The sequence below is a fragment of the Thunnus maccoyii genome, chromosome 5 (assembly GCF_910596095.1).
Source record: "Thunnus maccoyii chromosome 5, fThuMac1.1, whole genome shotgun sequence".
Classification (NCBI taxonomy): domain Eukaryota; kingdom Metazoa; phylum Chordata; class Actinopteri; order Scombriformes; family Scombridae; genus Thunnus; species Thunnus maccoyii.
The window spans coordinates 30,429,758-30,450,285 of NC_056537.1; the positions used below are offsets into that span (position 1 = coordinate 30,429,758).

Sequence of the window (20,528 nt, forward strand, 5' to 3'; positions counted from 1 at the left end):
AGTCTAAATGTTTCAGGGAAAATTGAAATTATATAACTCATATCAAACAGGAATTTTCAGCCTCACGTGTGACTGAATGGATAAATTATGTAAAGTATAAATGTGGTTAAACTGTGTTTCTTGCAGACAGACAGACTTTAATTTTATCCATAATAAGAGTGAATGGGGGAAATAACAGATCATGAAAAGAAAAATCTTGTTGTTCAGACCAACAGATGTTTAACTAGATGATGAATAAAACTCGGGAGTGATACACTTGAGTTTAATCTGTCTTCACTCCAGTATAAAACTGCAGTGATGTTGTGTATGTATCAGATCAGTCCTGTCAGCTGCAATGTCCAATAACTGATCAATAACTGATATCCAATAAGGGAGCGTGTCAATCGGTTAAAGACTTCCTTGTAGGCTGCTCTCCTCAAGTATCGAGGAGCGAGGAAATATCAAATGAGAGACTTGAGATGTACCCCAGGGCTGTGTCCGAAATCACTCTTTCACTACTCCCTATATAATAGACACCCAATACCTAATCAATAGTGAGATTTCAGATACTCACTATTCATCATTCTGCATCATAAGTGTCACCTATAGAGTCACACAACAGTAATTTTTGCATCTATAAATGTGGGGCATTGCATAGTTGGATTGTTAGCAGAAGGTAGTATACACCACATGCCATGTACACTACCCTTTTCATTCTACTGCATTAATTTCACACTCAGAATTCGGACACTCAAAGAAAACGGTGAATATAGTGCACTTTATAGGCCTAGTAAATGTGACGCACACAAGAGTTGAGGGGGCTGTGGAGGGAGAGACATGAGGCAAAGATACTGCCTGAGGTTAAAGAGACAGGTGCATACCGGTGTTGTAAAAACAACGGGAAGTTTTGGTTAATGTAGTTTGGCGCGTTGTTAACACGTTCATCAGTTGGAGCTGTGACACACAGCTCATGGAGCTTATTTAATTTGTGTGAAAATTTCTCAGGGTCATAACTCAGTCAAATCCAAACACACAGACATGATAAACATATTTTTAGATTCAGTGTGACTTACACTTACCGATGTTATTATCTCCAAAGTTCGTCACAAATATATGCCTATAAATCCACTTAAAAATTATGAAAAAAAATCTAACTCCAGAACTTGCCTGAGAATCATCACATTTTAACGTTTTCTTCAGTATTAAAGTAATCTAGAGATAGCTGTCTGTACATCCATGAATATATAGCAGACAGGAACTGCTACTAGCTAATTTTGCATATTTTTAATGATACCAGTTTGCCAAAAATGTAAACAAATGTAGGGAAAAAAACAGGGCTCAAACTGTAGCCCACAGATCATTAACTGAGACGGGGCACTGTTGTCTCAGTTTTGTCTAAGGAGGGTCCCACAGTGTCAGACTTTGAACCCCTGGTGTGAATCAACCAATCATCATGTTCTAACATGCTTTGTAATGACAACAAATTTTTATCAGTGTGACGTCATCTTTGTGCACCTCATCCATTCATAATTTGAAGCACTAATTGCTGTGTTTGTGAGTTCCTCTGCATTTCTGAATCCCAGGGAACGCTCTGGTTTACACTAATTGCGAGTTGAAGGTGTGTGTGTGTGCATTTCTGCGTTTCCATGGAGCTCTACACACACACACAAACAGATATTATGTGTGTTTGCTTGTCTGTGTGTGTGCGCTCCCCTGTGTGTTGTGCGTCCGGGGAGTGAGGTACTAACAGTGATAAGTTACAGCAGCAGCTTCAGGTGCTGAAGTCAATAAAAGCTCATTAACTCAACAAGAGGGTCAGTGGCTCCGTCCACCACAATATACCTCCCACTTTGTCTTCTTCACAGGGGAACGAGGTGTGTGTGAGGGTGGCTCCGTTTTTCTCCACGTATGCATGCATGTGTGAGCCGTTGGATCAGCGGCACTACATGGTTCATTTCCTCTGACTTTAAAGAGAGGGGAGAGGGGAAGCAGAGGGAAACAAATGAAATGGAACAACAACAGTGACATGATCTATGAAAACAGTGATTATGACAGAATTTGTCATAATACTTTAAATGACTGCCAAACATTTCCCCAAACACATGACAACTATTTAGATTGATTTTCCACCTTTCTGCCAGCATTTGGTTTCAGTTCATTTCAAAACAGCCTGGAAATTAACTTGCAGAGACTTGAAAATTGTTTAAGATATATAACAGATGTTTTGATTGCAGATATTTTGACTGGTAATTGCAAGAAAAGCACAGGTGAAATTAATAACAATGGGACTGTTGCTTGGCTCATCTGAATATCTTATTGGGATACTTAATGGAAGTGAGCCACCTGTATATTTACCACTATGACAGTCAAGCCAAAATATCTGCTGTAAAAAAAGGTCTGTATATCACAGAAAAAATGTTTATTTATCATCAAAATAATCATTATTTTGTCATAAATGTCATACCAGCCATCCAGGTTTGCTTAAAACAACACTGACTGACTGACTTTTTTTCCCACTTGGGGGCAGCAGAACAAGCTATAATCACAAAGTTGACATATTATCACCTTATAAAGTTGCTAGGACTAATGTGTGTGCTAAAATGTTTGTTAGAGCTGAGGGGAACTGCAGAGTCTTGTAATAATTATCTGTGGGTTTGTTGCTATGTTTTTGAGGTATGTTTTCCCAGGGCAGTGTTATGCTACAGAAATTTTTTATTTTATTTTTTATTTCCTGATGACAACTGTTTGCTGGTCTTACTAACTGGTTGCTGTGCTGTAATGTGCTGTGTTCTGCTGACTTGTGTTTAGTCTGGAGACGTTGTAACGTATGTCTAATCTAGAGATGTTAGCTCGCGCCTCGGGGAGAACTCCATTAATTCATCTGAGATCCATCTCTCTCCACTTGCTTTTCCTTTGCTGCTCCATCTCTTTCACTCTCTGTGGTTTTCTAAGATTCTCTGTCTCTTGCTGCCTTTGTTTTTCATTGTCATTTTTATTATTCTCCCATTTCTCCTCCTTGTTTATCCTTTTGTCCTGTGTCTATGCTGTAATTCCCTCTCAACTCTCCTTTCTCTTGCACTCTCGCCGCATTTACACACCCATCTCTCAACCGCTGCTTTATTCCTTTACATAACTCCGGCTAACTAAACTGTTTTTTACACATCAATCTTTTATTACAGCTCCGTTGTGAGCTCTCCTTAACAAGCTTTTAGACTGAATTATGCACCAACTGGTGGCCAGCGGCCTCTGCTGCAGGACTATGAACATCGGTTGTGTGTGTGTGTGTGTGTGTGTGTATTATCAGATTCACAATGTTGTAGATCAGATTCTTTTCCATGACTGAGCAGGTAGTCACTCCATTGATCCATCTGCTGCTGGCATTGCAGTGGACAGCGCTGTACCCCTAGAGGGAGGTTACAGGGTTAAGTGCCTTGCCCAAGGGCATGCCAGTAGGACATATGGGGAAAGTAGGGCATGGTATCCACTTTATAGAGGAATGGCATTAATGAGGAAGTTAATTTCTGTGCACACGCACATCCAAACACAGACTAGAGAATTCACTGCCACTGTGATTTCTCTGTTTGTTGGCCCCAGTTATTTAGTTCCCCACAGTTATCTTCTAAGTACTGCAGCTGTCCCTCATGCAGCTCTGCTTTACCTGGACTGTTGATCACCTGACTGGAGTCACACCGCTGGACATTTTCTCAGTTACTGAAGAGAATGACTTAAATAGTGACAACAATTGGACTGTTTTGGATCACATGTGGCACTATAATCCCTAAACAGCTGATTCACTTAGTCAGGTATAAATGACTTGAAATGAAAGTGTGAAAATGAATGCGACTACAGTGTTTTCAACCTCATCATCAGTGGACACTCCTTTTTGCAGCCACAAACTAGCACTGTGATCTATATTCTGTTAAATTAGGGATCAGCATCTGTTTCCTCAAACATGTTAAGTGATTGTAAATCAATAGTCTGTGTCTCAAGGGAAAAGGTCAAAAAGGTGGATGGTGGTTGTAATGATTCTGAGGAGGATTACTAAGGCCACAGCTACAAGCAGGGGTGAGGCAGGTCAAGGTTTATTTGGTAAATGTTCAACTAATTAAATGACTCCTTGACTTCCTTCAAAAATATTAATATTGAGTGGCTAACAGATCAGCTGGGCCACAGAGTCAAAGGTAAATGATCTCATATTGCCCCAGCACAAGTGTGTGAAATACAGGGGGTCTCAGGCTCCCTAATTAATACCCTAGGATGCCTTTAAATCCTCAGAATCAAAAATGAGGCTAATCATTGCTTTATAAAGGTGATCGGTCGTCTTATTTACACATCAAGCAGACACAGAGCAACTTTAGCAATCATTTAGGGTTGTGTTTGTGTCCACCTGATGAATGTAAATCCATTATTCACTCTCCTTTTAGTTCTGTTTTGGTCTCCACCAACTCCTGAGAGAAATATCTGTCTCTCTCTAGCTTCCAAATGCTCCACTATGTTCACCAGCTAGTTGCTAACTTTGTCTGCTAATTGGTCAGGGCAGGTAGTGTACGGTGGGTTTTTAGTTCTTTTTCTGAAAACAACACTGACAAGAGAGGTGTGAGAGAACCAAAATAGTAAAGTTGTGGGCTGTAAAACCAAAACAATGAGCTGAAAGAAGCTAAAACGTTTCATGGAGCTGCAGGGAACTGCAGAGTCAGGTGATCATTCTTTGTGGATATGACACTACAAGTAATACCTTTCACATTAGAGTTATTTGATTCATTGTTAATATGAAAATATTGATTTGTGCAGCTTTAAACACATAATTAACAGATAGACAAAACTGTGCTTGAACTACACTTTCAATTTTATCTTTTTTTCATGGGATTTAGATGTTTAATTGTGCCATGTTGTTGAGGGGCTTATATAGGCCTGTTCTGTTTTGTTGACCCCCCAATTGTCACAGGTTATATTGCATACTGCCTGTCACACCCTATTTTATGTTGTGTTTGTACTGTATGCTGGAGTGGCACATTTGCTTTCCACACTTTGCTGATGAGATCAAGTTGCACTTAATCTAGTTGACAATGTCAGTAAAATCTCAGTAGCACTGGCGGGTTAGCTCCTTTGGGTTGAGTGAGTTGTTGCCTCAGCCAAGCTCAAGAATCTTGAGGTCCTGTTAATGAGGATGAGATGGACTAAGATTGAGTGTAAACTGTGACCTGTGTATTGTACCTTATAGACAGTTGTGGTGAAGATGGTCATGAGCTTCCAAAAGAATGAATTTGCTGATACAAATGGCAAAAAATGACTTTCCTCAACCTCCGGGACAGGGTGAGGAGCTTGAATATCTGAAGCAGACCTCAGAATAGAACAGCTGCTCCTTCATGTTGAGGTGGTCAGGACATCTGATTAGGATGCATCCCTGGGGAGGTAGTCCAGGTATGTTCGACTGGAAGGAGACCCCAGGACAGACCCAGAATCCTCTGGAGGGATTACATTTTTCATCTGGCCTGGGAGTGCTTCGGTATTTCCCAGGAGGAGCTGGACAACATGGCTGGGGAGAGGGACATCTGGGCCTCCTAACATAGCCAACTAACACTGATTCTGACTGGGAAAAGGAGTATTTATGGTTGTGAGTTATGGATTTATGGCATAGCTTTGGAGGTTACACACGTAGCCACTGTAGCTACGCTGTAGAACATGCCTTAGCAAACATTTCACTCCTCCAAAATCTTTACGTAGGGGCTACAGTGAATACGAGGATGCCACGTGGATGCCGCAAGAACTGTGATTGGTCAGCTTGAGCTGCTTGTGTTCGCTCCTACAGTTTTCTAATGCCAGTGGAGAATGTTAATAGTGGAGACAATATGAAGTAAGTTGAAGAAGACCTTCCGCTTGCTGCGGTCAGAACTCTTGATTATCGTGAATGAAAACAATGTCAACACAGCAGTAGATGCTCTGTCACGTTTATTGTTTGAAAGTTACAGACTCAAGCTACACTATTTATTTTGAAAATGATTCAGTAACCAAGAGGATCATCATACTCTCTGCTAATGTGAAAAGCCAGTTAGTGTAGCTGTCACAAACGTAAACTTAATCTGCTCTCTGTGGCGACAGATGAGTTCTCCACTCTGTGCAGTGTGGTCTGGAGCATTATTTGTGCCATTTCAGTGCTCTCTGATTGGCTGTTATGTAATGTTGTATATTCCTGCACACAAAAAACCTTCATAATGCTGCATGGGCACTTATGAATAAAGCACGCATTGTAACTGTGCATAATTTTGACAGAAACCGTGATAATTATTTTTGGAGCATGGCTAAATTTGCATAAGCTTTGAGTAGAATCAGAAATGACCAAAGCCAGAAGATTATAAACAAGGTAATTATCTCAGGCTTTTTTGGCGTGAAGGAGTAAAAACAAAAATCCTCCTAAAGTGAAGTGATTCTGCTCACAGACAGACACTTTGTGTTTCTTCTTGTGCCAAATGAATTTCCCAGAGGTGGAGTCAGTCAGCTCACATTTTTTAACTGTAGATTGCAACAAATGTTATTCCAAGTTTATTAAGTCCAGTTTATTGCTTAGCATGTTGCAGTTTAACACCCATGGAGCTGACAAAGTCATCAGCAAAGACAACCAACAGCTGGAATGAGTTGGAGAGAAAGTTCACTTAATTAGTTTTTAATTACAGGGGGTCTTAACTGACCAAAGGCGGAGGATAAGCAAGTGAGAGTCATGAGGTTCATGAGGTGGGGACTGCAATGCATCAGTGAAGGTTTTATCTTTTTCAATCCAAAATGTTTTTACTTGTAAGCTCAAAACATCATCTATATTCCATGACGAGATGTACTTTTTCCAAGAAGCAGCTGACGCTTTCATTTGATTTTGGGAGAAAACTTCTCCTCATGACTCCCCTCTCCTGTCTCCTGTGATCGGGTGCGTTTGTTTTATTGTCAGTCCCCGTCCTGACATGCACAGGGCTGATGGGAGCGAGTTGGTTGAATAAAACTAAGGCACCGATGTTAAAAGCTTCCTGCCAAAATGATTAGATCCTCCACCTCCTGAGGTGCAACAGTCACTGAGGTGTGTGTGTGTGTGTGTGTGTGAATGGAAAGCTTTTAAATGTCTGGAGAACACACACATATGCACACACACCTTTTTGAAAGGTGAACAGACATTCCTCAACAAACGCCATTTGTTCAAAGGTCTTTTTAATCAGTCCATTGTTGCTCTGAGGGGAATGAAACTGAGGCAGTTTGTGTGTGTGTGTGTGTGCGTTGGAGGAGGCCTGCCACTTACAATGGTGTGAGAGTGTGAGAGGGAGACCAGTAGGGAAATCACCAAGAACAATCATGGCAACACATCGCTGCTTTCTTTGTTTTACAGGAGAGATTGACAGATATTTACCACAGCAGAACAACTTTGTCTCTGTCTCATTTTCTGTATCTGCCTGTCCATCTCTCTCCTTTCTTTCCACTTTCCACAAGTTCTTTCCCCACTCTGTCTTATGCTCATTCTGCACTTTTCCTCCTTCCTTCCAGCACAGCATTACTAACTTACAGATAAAAAAACTTACACCTGAGTTGAGTGCTGCATTTTATCCACCACACACTCCCTTCAGCGTCTATCATTTATTTCTCTTCTCTCTCTGTCTCAAGGTGTCCTCTTCACCATCACCACTACCCCTCTCTCTCCTCTTTTTCTCCTCACCAACCTTTCTTCCTCACTCCATCGTCCCATCTTTCCCCAGAGCCCCCTCTAACTTTTCTCCCTTTTTTTTTTTTGTTCTCTCTTAAAACTCTTTCCAGCTTCCCCTCTCTCGCTCTCTCTTTCTCTTTCTGTTTCTCAGATAAGTGCATCAGTCGCTCCCACTCAGAGGATTGTAGCCGTTAGATCGTCTTGTGTGAGAGTGAGGTTGTACCCATCAGAGTCTATCTCAGGAGGAATTCACTGTACACATGTGCTGCGGCGGTTCAAACTGAGTCTTATACATATCCATCGACATAACTCTGAATATTTTCAAAAATGCAGAAAGTCTGTTCAACTTTATAAGGCTACGATACGTGCCACTCAGCTTGCTGAGATGATGCAGATCAAGCAGCACTGGGGACTGAGTGGAAGGTAAACCCTCCTAAACTCAGTTTTTTACTCCCCAAGTTTTATTTGTGGAATACCTGCTCAGCCTGTATTTCAGGCTGAACAAAAACATCAAGAATACTGTAAATATACTGTTGCATGGCAGCAGTGACAAGTTTTATTGTCTCTACGGCAGTCAACGAAAACTATGACAAAAAATATTTGATGACCAAGTTATGACAAAAAATGTATGACAAATTTTGGCAACAAATAAAAAATAAATGATAATGTGAAAAACAGAGGACTGGACACATGAACTAAGCTAATGATAATGTTTTAATGCAAAGTCTTATTTAATGACCTACGTATATCTGCAGAGTCCTCCTAATTGGTAAAACAGTAACCTCCGCTGCCCAAAAACTCTCTTGTGGCATTCCAGTAATGTTATGTCTTTATTCCAACATTATCGGTTCTTGGAAGGAAAAAAGATCAGGGCTGCCAACTCTCAAGCACTGACCTTGAGACTCACGCAATTGACACTTTTCACATGCTCTCATGCAACATGTCCATTTTCTCACACAGTGAAAAACAAAGTCATAACTGATAACGTCGTAGCACCAAAAGAAGAGACTGACAGCGCACGGACAGAGAAGACAGAGCAGCAGCAAGTTATTCAGACCATCAGGGGGAAAGCCAGAAATAAATATAAATCTATTATATTGCAATTTATTCCCATGCATGCTGCTCAGAGTAATCTCAGTCAGCATCTCTCCTCTTGCGCCATGTGCACGTGGGTAAGAGTGAGAGTGAGTTACTATGGTTATGGGGACACTCTGTGTCTCTGTCGCTCTGAAACTTTCTCGTGATTCCCAATAATATACCGTTCTTGTTGCACTTTTGGTTTTCATAGCACCCTCGATCTAACTGATCTAGACTAGTGCAGGTGGCTGTTTCTTGACTTAATCCAAGAGATTAGAGGTTAGCCAATTATGTATCTTTCCAAGTTTACTCCCCCATTTTAAAACATAACCAGGCGTCCATGGATGGTTCAATATTCCAGCCCGTTCTCACTCCCAACTCATCACATATTGAAGCTTGGTCAGGACCCCGCGGCGTCACTTTTTAATGCACTGGGTATCCCTTTAACATCATTTTTCAATGTGCAGGGTAGTCTGATAGACTTCTGTTGAACTCCCACAACATCTGAAATAGACGCCATGAGACCGATGACGTCTATATAAGGTGACAAATTTCAGCCTGGTTGCAAGAATAAAACGTTGGCATTGTACATTTCTGCAAACCACAGATACATTGAATATGTACATTTCAACACCTGTAATACGGAGCATATTAATATTTCAAAAATACATATCACATCAACATTTCTGAAGTGATGTATTTCACATGACATCTATATAAGCTGACTGACTTTCTTATTAGGAGGTGGAGGGGTTCTTGCAACGTTGTTGGCAGAAAGTTGGAAATCAGCAGAAAGCACAGTTCGAGACCACCTCGCCGTTTTTATTTTATTTTTTATTTTAACCCAAACCACGATCTTTCCCTAACCCTAACCAAGTGGCTTTTGTGCCTAAACCTAACCAGACCTTAACCACCGCGTTGTCACACCATAAAATATAATGATTTTTTAACAGTGACTGCCATGATACTGCGTGTTGAAAATTGACGCTAAAAGGGTACCCTGTGCATTAAAAAACGACACCACGGGGTCCTGACCAAGCTTCGATATGTGACAAGTTGGGAGTGAGAACGTGTTGAATATTCAGGAGGTAAGCACCTTCATCACTGAAACACTTCTTATCTCTATGGGGCGACCATAGACCTGTTTATGAAATGAGAGTGGTGAGATTGCAGGTATCAAAGTGATTACAATCTGTAATTATACAATCTGACTGTTCCAGATTTATCCCTGCTGTTTTTGTTCTTGTTCATATTGTATATTGTATTCATTCAAGTGTCGGATGATGGGAGCGACTTGGTGAGGAGCATAGATCTGTCTTATCCTATGTTTTGAAGAAAAATATGTGTAATATCTGGATTGTATATAAAAAATGCTACCCAATAAACACAAATTAGCAAAAAGAAAAACTTATGAAAAAGATGTTTAGTGATAGTTTAGTGAACAGGTGACTGAATAATAACTCTACTGGGCAGTGAAGAGCACAGGTAGCTGCAATAATGTCAAGTGAGCAGGAACAGCGGTGAGCGAGAGGCTCCATTGAGCTATAGCTTCAAAATACTTAGAAGATATGAAAATTAAAATGTACAACCAAAAGTAGACCAAAATTTCAGTGATGGAATGTAGACTAAAATGTCTACTAACAATAATCAAATGACGAAAATGTGACTAGAACTATTTATCAAAAGACTCGAACCAAATCAAAATCAGATGCCAAAATTGATCTGAAGGTGGTTATTTGCTTAATTATAATGGAGAGCATAATTGTTAATTGAGTAACATGTTGGATGTAAAAATGGCTTTAACATGTATCCGGGAGTGAAATGCACCTCATGTCCACAGGCTATACTGGAATTGTAGATTAAATCAGCCAAATGTATGACTGCCTCCAATCATTTAAACACATTTTGATCATTTATCTTTTTCCACTAGTCAACTTGTTAGTTGGTTATCTGCCAAAGTGGCTGATTGAGAAAGCCAACATGCCAAAATCTACCGGCTGGTGTTCATTTCAGACTCCCTCTGATCTGTCCAACTTTGTTAGCAGAGGTGCCTTCCTGTCTGGGCTTCAACCCACCTTAATCACAGCCTCGATGTTTGTTTGTCAGTGGGCAATATAGGTTTGGCAGTCAGTCAGTGTAATTGGCTATGCACCAGCAACTTAAAGCCAAGACAGAGCCTTATTACGCAGATATTCCTCAGTAAATCCTACACCAAACTGGGATTTCATCCAGTGATAGTTAGTAAGATACACAGTACAGGATTTTGTTGTTTTGAATGAATGAATAAATAAATGCAAATATGAGTATGCACATGAATTAAAGAATAGATAAAACAAAAAACAAGCACATGAATTGGTAAAGACATAACTGAACACATCAACAGTTTTTTGAATGAACAAAAGAAAAGATAAAAACAGAGAACTACTGTACTTGAGGCTTTCCCTTCTACCTCTTGCTCCAGCAGTTAACTCACACTTATTGATCTGAATGCCACAGACATATAGTGTATCGCCTGGTGGAGACATAGTACACCCATCAGCAACATGCAGTCACCTGAGTGATCTCTACAGCACTGCGCTGCAGTCATTTCACTCTGTTGAATGGCATCCTAATGTTCTTTGGAACAGGGAGGATGGACACGACCTCAGTGCGGCAGATTTGCCTGGTGAACTGAGAGGAGCGTGGAGTAAAAGCAGAGGGTTTGGAAGATGTTGCAGTGTTAATGCAGCACAGTGAGTGCAGTGTTAATGGCTGAGAGACCCAGAGCGCTGCATTTGTAAATACAGCAATTTTATCTTTTCTGTGAGAAAGGGACCAGAAACTCTTGTCAGTGACGTCATTAAGAGACACTTTGTGAAGCTGCTTCATTGAAATTTAATGACTTTCTGAACTTATTCTCTGTATGAAAAAATTCTTTGAACATAATGAATTAATACACAGATAGATAGATAGATAGATAGATAGATAGATAGATAGATAGATAGATAGATAGATAGATAGATAAGCTGGTAGCCGGGGAATGAACCAATGATAGTGAAGTATGAATGAATACTGATGCCAACAAGCTAATGCAACCACAATTTCAGTGCTCTGCTGAATTTATGCCACGCCTTGTTATTGCAAGAACACATTTCAGCTGGATGTTTCTATTGCCAATATCTGGATCTATCAACTTGTCTTTGGCCACAGGGAACCTGCGTTATGTTTCAACATCAATGCACTGCCCCCATTCAAACGAATGAGAGGACTGCTTTTTCACACAGAGCTGACGTCGGCCTGAACGCCGTCCAACAGTATGAGCCCGGATTGAAGCGGTTAATTGAGTTGGTGGCAGTGGAAGAAAGATGTTCATTTGTTGGGAGTGACTAACAACAACTGTATGAAAGTGAATAAAAAGACATTGCTGCATGTTACACAGCAGATCAGAGTGATATGAGCACTGTTGTTCCAACAGAGTCAGTTCTTTTAGCCAGTCTCTCCTGTGATAACTGTGAATAACACCTACTTTACACAACTAGTGCCAAATACCAGCAAAGCAGAGTTTCAAGTTGCCAGTGAGAGCAGCAGCATAGCGGACCAGAAAGAGGTTGTGACAAGCCATGAAGCAATGAAGATATCAGCCTGTCACAGAAAATATCGACTGACAGCAGCATAACATCAATTAAGTGAAGTAAAGCTGTCAGTTTTTACACAGACTCAGAGTCTAGAGAAGCAGTGAGCAGCCCTCATTTACTCTACAGAGTGGACAGCAGCAACCACCTGCTGTGTGCCTGCATATGTAACAAGATTGAAAGTATAGCGGTGTGGATATTGGTGGTTTAGGTTCCTCTTGTTAGCTACATGCTGCTGGGACCCAGTGGGAGTGGCTTTTTGCAGTAATGGTAATGTACCTGTTTGTATATGCTAGTTTAGTGAGCAAGAGATGCTTAAAGTGGAGCAGGTCTGAGTTCATACCTGGTGTAGAGTGGAATTGATTTTTTTGAGGAAATGTTGCCGTGGAGCACAAAGGAACAACTACAACGGCATACAAAGTGGAAGCGGATGTTCTGCTGACATAGAGTATTGAGCGTGACCATCGCATGCTGTAACCATAGCAACATTTATTTTAGACAAAAGACAGCAAATGGCTCATTGTAATGTCTTACTTTAACTTTCTTTGGCATTCAGTTGATGTACTCTCCACATATACAGTGAGTGAAAATGACTTTGATTGTTGCGCTTATGTCATATCATGTCACAACATCATATTATAGTGTTAAGCTACTGGTCCAGAGCTCCTCTGATGCGTACTGCAGAGATCATCTGAATCAGCACTTCATGTTAGCCCTGATAGTAGAGTAGGTTGTAACTCTGGCTCATTAGCATGTGTAAAGGATTTAAGTGTCCCATGAGGAGAATGAGGAGAAACAGCCATATTTCACTGCAGGGTGAACGGAGCCTGTGTGTTCTGGCTGTTCCTAGGATAAACTCCAGCTGTGACCTCAGATGTGTGATATATCGATGAATATTAATGCACCTGCAGTCACAAGGCGCCAGCCAGCAGGGGCCAAAAACTGTCTCCTATGCTTCCTTGTTTTGTCCTTTACCTTCAGTGGAGCTCCAAGTTCATCCAGAGGTGGAGAGAAGGAGAGAAAGCATCTGCTTACTGAGTGAAGAGGGGAGAGGATGGATACCAGAGATAAAAGACAAGTTTTTAACTTTTTCTTTCAAATACTTTCCGAGCACCTGCCATGGACTGCAGCGAGGGAAGAGAGATGTAAATACGGCTACAAGCTCCAATTTGACCAATTTATATCAAACCAGGGAACACACACACACTCACACATACACACACACACACACACACACACACATGCTCAGACCTCCCTGCTATTAAAGCCAATTTAATCAGTGATCACAAGCCTTATCAGACTTAAAAGCCCTGTGTAAACTCTGAGACTCATTTCATTTCATCTCTGCTTTAGAAGGAAAGTTGTGCTCGTCTGCCTTGTTGGTATTAAACGTCTCGCTCCTGCCAACTATCTAATGCACCAGACATATTAAGATCAGAGCTGGATCTGTCTGCCAGCACAGTAACTTGCACAGAGTTGTGCTGACAGCTTGTTGGTATAAATACAACATTGGCCCAGTTGTGAGAAAGAAATTCTTCCTGCTGTTTACAGTACTAATAATATTTCTGGTGGAAAGAGGAAAAGTAGGGTAAAGGGAAGATTTTCAGCTATTGTAAGCAATATTTGATTTGATTTTTGGTAGGAGCTCTAGTACATACGTACACTGTTCAATGTTGATGCTGTCTAACATTAACAAGCAGCGAGGTCATCACAGTATCTTCCAATTTATTGTTACTACAGTGTTAATCACTAATTTAAAAATCAGTCTGTGGTAGTCTGCAGCACAGGAATCGATTTTTCAAGGTGTGAAGTTTTTTTCAGCATCTTGTGTTTGTGCAGAGTTGCCATTCAGCTTATTAGACGATGTGAAAACATGGATACACAGCGATACGTGTGTGTGTGTGTGTGTGTGGATTGACTTGCTGTGATGAAACCACAGCGTAAATGGTTTCATCGACCGCCTGTACAGAGACAATACTGCCTGTCACAGAATCATACATGTTGCCGGCTTTCGTTTGGATTGTGTGTGTGTGTGTGTGTGTGTGTGTGTGTGTACATGTAAGTCCAATTACCCTTGTGCCAGCATGTGTGGACTAATATTCATGGTAAACAAGCAAGAAAACTTTATTTATATATCACTTTCCGAAACAGAAGTTACAAAGTGCTTTACATGAAGATGAAAAGGGGAAAGAAGGAGATAATAGAGACAGACACAATGTATAAAACAGGCAGAATGAAGGGAACAATGAGGGTAAGTAAAGAGAAAGCCAAAGAAAACAAAAAGTGTTTTAGATGCTTTTTAAAGATGTGGGCAGATTTGGAGACTTCAGAGTTGAGGAGCAACAACACTTGAGTTTTCCATTTTCTTGACCTTGGAACAGCCAGAAGTTTCTGCTTTAAAGAGCTCATGGTCCTTCCAGGGGTCAGACGCCACAGCAGCTCTAAGTACAGAGGGGAGTGACCATGTAATGCAAGAGTAACTTTTTAAAATCAGCCCTACAGTATAAGTAACACTTAGCTAAAGCTGGTGTAATGTTTGATCAAGGTTTTCTGGGCAGCTGTTGAGGCGTGACATAATAAATGCTTTTATGACTATACATAAAATTTGCATATCGATGTGTTTAAATATTCACAAGTGTTCACATAGTTTCTATGGGTTTGGTAAACAGAACGCTTCTGCACAGAAGAAAAAATGCAGGAAGTTGTCTCCCTTCATCAGTGAACCTGAAGCTCTTATAACTAACAACTCTAACAACTACATAAGTGCATGTTTTGTTTTTTTTCTCCAAATTTGAGCAATTAAACCATAAACCACATAAACCACAGCAGGAACACAAGAACCAATGACACACGTTGACAGAAAGAGGAACTGATGTAAAGGTGAAGGCTGTAAATGTATTTATGTATCTAAGTTATATCATTCACATTGAGAAATGACTCCTTTGGAAGCATTAAACTGTTAATGTGTTCAAGTATAAGCAGAATTGTAATGTTTTTTTTTGTTTTGTTTTTGGGGAGTGCATTTATCAGGTAGTGAGAGGGATGACAGGAAACGAGGGAAGAGAGAACAATATGCATTGTCATATTGATCCAAGTGAAACTATTCCACAAATATTTGGGCAGTTTTATAGCAATAAATCTTAAAATTTTATGATTTTACATAAATAAAATCTGGAGCTGAAAAGTAACTAGCAACTAAAACCAAAAAAAGGTAATGGAAAATAAATAAATTTATATGCTGCTGGTGCCGTGTGATTGGATCAATAGTATAACATGAATAAAACTTTGGTTTATTAGATGTAATCAAAGGAATCATAATCAGTCAGACACTGTTCGATCATCCAACAAGCACTTCTGTTTAAGCAAACTGGCTCCTTATCTCAAATCACAGTCAGTCTTAGAAATAGTTAATAAAACTCTGAGGGTGTTTTACATTGCACTTGACATCATGGTTTGGTCACCTGGACAGTAGGCTTAGGAGTTAGCTGGCTAGAGTAGTTGTCATGGCTGGTAAAATAATTGGGAAACCCCAGGTGAGTCGCCTCAGGATGAGAGATAAAGCCTTGTAGGATCCTGACAGACAGCTGTCACCCTTTATGTCCTCAGTTTGAGACTGAACTTGTAGGTATTGTAAGATGTCTTTGGCAACCAAATATATTTTTAACTAAGCCTCAAATCGTTTATTTTATGATTTAATATTTTATTTGTGTATGTATATGTTTATTCTTCTAGTTTTGTTGCGATAGTTGTTACATGTGTTGTGTTGCTTTCATGCTCTGGTGAGCTAAAGGTGGAAAATAAAGTTGTATTCTGTTCTATGTTACATGTTGTAGTCGGAATTTGTGAAGACACAGCAGAAATACCGAAGTGGGATGAAGGCAAAACATGAGAGAAAAGATCTTTCTTATTAAACCTTCACTGTGGCTACTTTCATAATAACTTCATTTATATGTTACTTTTCTTAAAGTTGTTACAAAACCCTTCAGAAATCCTTCTCAAATAAAACTATCATGTAAAACAGAATAAGAACGATGATCAGTAATCAGTAGAGGAAAAGACTTTATACATTTCATTAACAGTAGGTATTCTGCCTCACTGACGTCTGCGTGGCTCATCTTGGGTTGACAGAGTTTATATGAAGAACACATTCATTTTAACTTTGCGGAACATTCCTGTGTGGATAAAAGATGAGCCTTAATTTAAACAGTTGTCATCTGAGGAGGAGGAAAGGAGTCCTGTGTGGGGGGAACTTCAGCGCTTCAGAATGAGGCTTCAAACGACTGGAAAATTAAGTTTATGAAGAACCCTCCCCCTCTCTCTGTATCTCTCTCTTGCTATCTTTTCATGTTAACAAGTGCAATGAACTTTCCCAAAGAGGCTCTGTGCACTTTTCTCCCTTTTCACAAGTTACACACTCCTCCAAGTCACTTACCTAAAGCCTTGCACTAATGATGGACCTGCTGATTTGAAGCCTTTCTTTCCTTCCTTCCTTCTTTCTTTCTTTCTTTTTACTTGCTCTCATCTTTTTCCTGTCTTACTTTAATTTCCACTCCATTCTACTCTCTAACCCCCCCCCCCCACCCCCCCCATAGAGATAACAGGCACTGGGAAAACACACACACACACAGAGGTGTTAATGGAAAGGTACTGTACAGCAGGTTTCCCAGTCACAGTGAAGAGTCACCTGACCTGGACCGGTCTAATTATAAGGTGTTGTTGTTCACTTCTGGTCCCACACATACACACACACACACACACACACACATAAACACATTAGTACAGTATGCATGCAGGAATATACTGTAAACAGTTTATGCATAACATGCACTCACTAATTTGCCCTCTTCTTTGTTCTTTTAATGAATTACATGAGAAACCCCCCTCTCTCCCCTCACACACATACACACACAAATACACCACACACTCACTCACACACACATACACACAAATACACATGATGTAAACAGTCTCCATGGTCTCAATGGGACTTTTGTTTCTCACGCAATGAGGCCCGTCACCCTGAGTACCATCATTAGCATTACATATATGTTTTTCAAGTTGATGAGGCACGTGAGAGGCCAGAGTTTCCATAGTGAAAGTTACCATAGCATCATATTAAAAAAATACTCACTGCAATATGATGCGTGTGTGTGTGCGTGTATGTGCGTGCGTGTGTGTATGGATGTAGAGCAGGTTGGGGGGGTGGGAGGGGGGTCACAGGGAGCAATGTACATCACTCAGGGATAGATTGACACCTGAAGAAAAATAGCTGCAGGTCTAATCAATTTGAATGTGCTCCCCTGAGATACTGCTCTGTGTGTGTGCATACGTGTGTGTGTGTGTGTTTGTTTGTCAGGTGAGGTGAGCAGCAGGCATCAGCAGCATTTCAGTCCAGTCAGCAGTGATCTTGCCAGCCTCTGCACGACCAGACTCATGAATAGATCAGTGCACTGTGTGTGAGGTCCGGGTATCTCTCATGTTGTGGGGACGTAAATCTGTTTACACAGTCATGTTGTGGGGACTCATCTCCCTTACGGGGACAAGAAGAAAGTCCCCTCAATGTAAATCATTCATTTTAGGGTGAAGACGTGGTTTAAAGTTAAGGTAAGTTTAGGGTTATGTTAAGGTTGTGTGTGTGTGTGTGTATGGATGTATCTGGATGCCATCCACATTCTTTTTTCCCAAAGACCCGCAGACATCACGTTGTCTGTGCCTCCTCTGAACACTGTGCTGTCAGCGGGGCGTCACTGTGTTCTCGCTGCTCCACGCAGCTGTTTGTTCACTACACGCACAAATGTAAACAACGCCTAAGCTCGAACAAACTAAGGCACAAATACTGGTAGAGTTGGTAGAACAGCAAAGGTTCATAGAAACAGTCTGACATCCTGACATATCTAACTGTTAATCCTCATAGCCCATGCACTGGGAGCACCTCAAGTGCTGCTGCTTGCTGTCAGCAAATTTTTCATTCATTCACTAGCTGGTTGAATCAGTAGCTAACATGTACCATATTGGCATGATTTTAAGATGATCCTCCCTTTTCCAACTCCTGCTTCTGGGTACTTTTTGAAGATAATGAACTCTTTATCAGACTTTTTTCTGCAGGATGGTTTCCCCCAAAACATTGTCCCTTTTCTCTTGTAAAAGTGAAACATGAAATACTTCATAATAATACCACATGAATCCCACATTTGTGTTGCATGTCAAGTACTGTATGTTTTCAAGTGCAGCCAATTTTCATTCTGTTGTCACGACACATACACACTGTCCTGACTGTCAGGCTCTTCGAAACAATGATTTTCTTGGGCAGCTACCATTTTGAGACAGTCCTCTTGAATATGGTATATTTACCTTTAGGCAAGTCCTGTGGGTCATTTGAAAGCATATGTTCATGTCAGGGTGCACCCAATGCAGCCTTGTGTATTTGTGTCTTGGAGGCTCCACTATTCATTTTGACTTTACAAGTTGGCTATGGCTCAGGAGGGAGAGCAGGTTGTCCCCTAATCAGATGATTGGCGGTTGTATTCCCGGCTCAACATGTTGAAGTGTCCTTGGGCAAGATACTGAACCCCAACAACCTGCGCCAACACCCTGCGTGGTAGCTTGCCGCCATCGGTGTATGTGTGAATGGGGAAATGTGGCTTGTAGTGTAGAAGTGCTTTGAGTAGTCGGAAGACTAGAAAGGCAAAATGTTAGTGCAGTTCATTTACCATTTTATCATTTACCAAAAGTGTATGATGATGTGTTTGCACATTGCTATTGTGGGACAGCTTTGGGGACTTCTAGCAAACCAAATATCAAAAGATCCAAATGTTTTTATGAACCTCTGAAATGTTTCACAGAGTTTGTTTCTGAAAATCATCATAAAGCTCAGGCCACGTAGATTGCTACTGTTATTTTACATTATTTCTTTTTTGAATCAGTTAATCTATTCCATGGTACTCTGTATGAGCTATGGACGAGGAGCTTGGATTTTTGCTTGGACATAAACACTGGATACAATGACTATGTTTTTTTTTTTAATATAAACTGATATAAAGACAAAACAAGCCATGGAGGATTGTTAACTGGCTTCAGTGATGCCTCAGGGGCTGATTTTGATGTATTGTCTGATGACTGTAACAGAGAGGAGCAGTTAGTCCTCATGAGTGACAGAGGTATGAAGCCAACATGTGTAGCAGTTCAAATTTTGTGTTTCAGTGTGTCACACATCATAGTCTTTTTGTGGAATCAATTTACCAGCTTCAAACATTTCAGGAGTGAATTTTCAGGTTGACTGGTGGATTGTCTTGCTTAGTCTGGTGTGAAACACAGTATGCTGCTGCTTGTTTGATCATTTGATTTGTTTCAAATTAAACCAAATGTGCAATTTAGAGTAAGTCTCTTCGGGCGGAAAGCCTTGCTTTGATCAGGAACTCGATTTGATAGATATGCAAACAAAATTGACATTTACCTTCAAGCTCATCTGATCACTCTCAACAATAGAAAACAAGATTTAATCAAAGCCATTATCATAAAGGTTTCTCATTTGATATCTTTCATGACCTTTTTGCCCTGGTAGTGGCAGAACCTATGGGTGGTGATGTGTGTTGGTCCATCCATCTGCTCAGTAATTTGACAACTAGTGGTCAGATTGCCATGAACTTGTTGGCAAATATTCATGTTCCCCAGAGCAAGTCCTAATGATTTTGATGACCTTTTAACCATCACTATAGCACTGGTCAAAATTTCTACCTGTACACAAGAAATGTCAAAATCTTGTACCATTGTCATGAAATTATTGAGCATATTCATGCTCCCTAGAGGATTAACCCTTTCTATTCTGAGGCCAGAAATGTAAACTTTCAAGATATGTAATGACTGTATTACAAACTTTGTTGTGGATGTTCATGGTTCCCAGAGAAGGACGCCTACTCATTGCAGTAACCCTCTTGAACATAACTGTCTATTAGAGGCAAGGCATGTTTATTTATATAGCACATTTCAACAAGGCAATTCAAAGTGCTTTATATAAAACATAAAAGGCATCATGTAAGAAACACATTATAAAAAGACATTTAAATACAATTAAAAATAGTTAAATACAAAATAAATATAATATAAAGGGGTAAAAGGTAAGACAGATAAAGCAGGAGAATAAAAGCTACAGCGCAGTGCAAGGTATTAGTCAAAAGTCTCAAATT

General features: G+C 40.3%; 1 protein-coding gene across 1 annotated transcript in view; it reads left to right on the forward strand.

The window, feature by feature from the left end:
• The window catches only part of nrn1la (neuritin 1-like a), a 97,536-nt gene that overhangs the window by 17,628 nt on the left and 59,380 nt on the right, over window positions 1-20,528 (forward strand). The window lies entirely within an intron of this gene.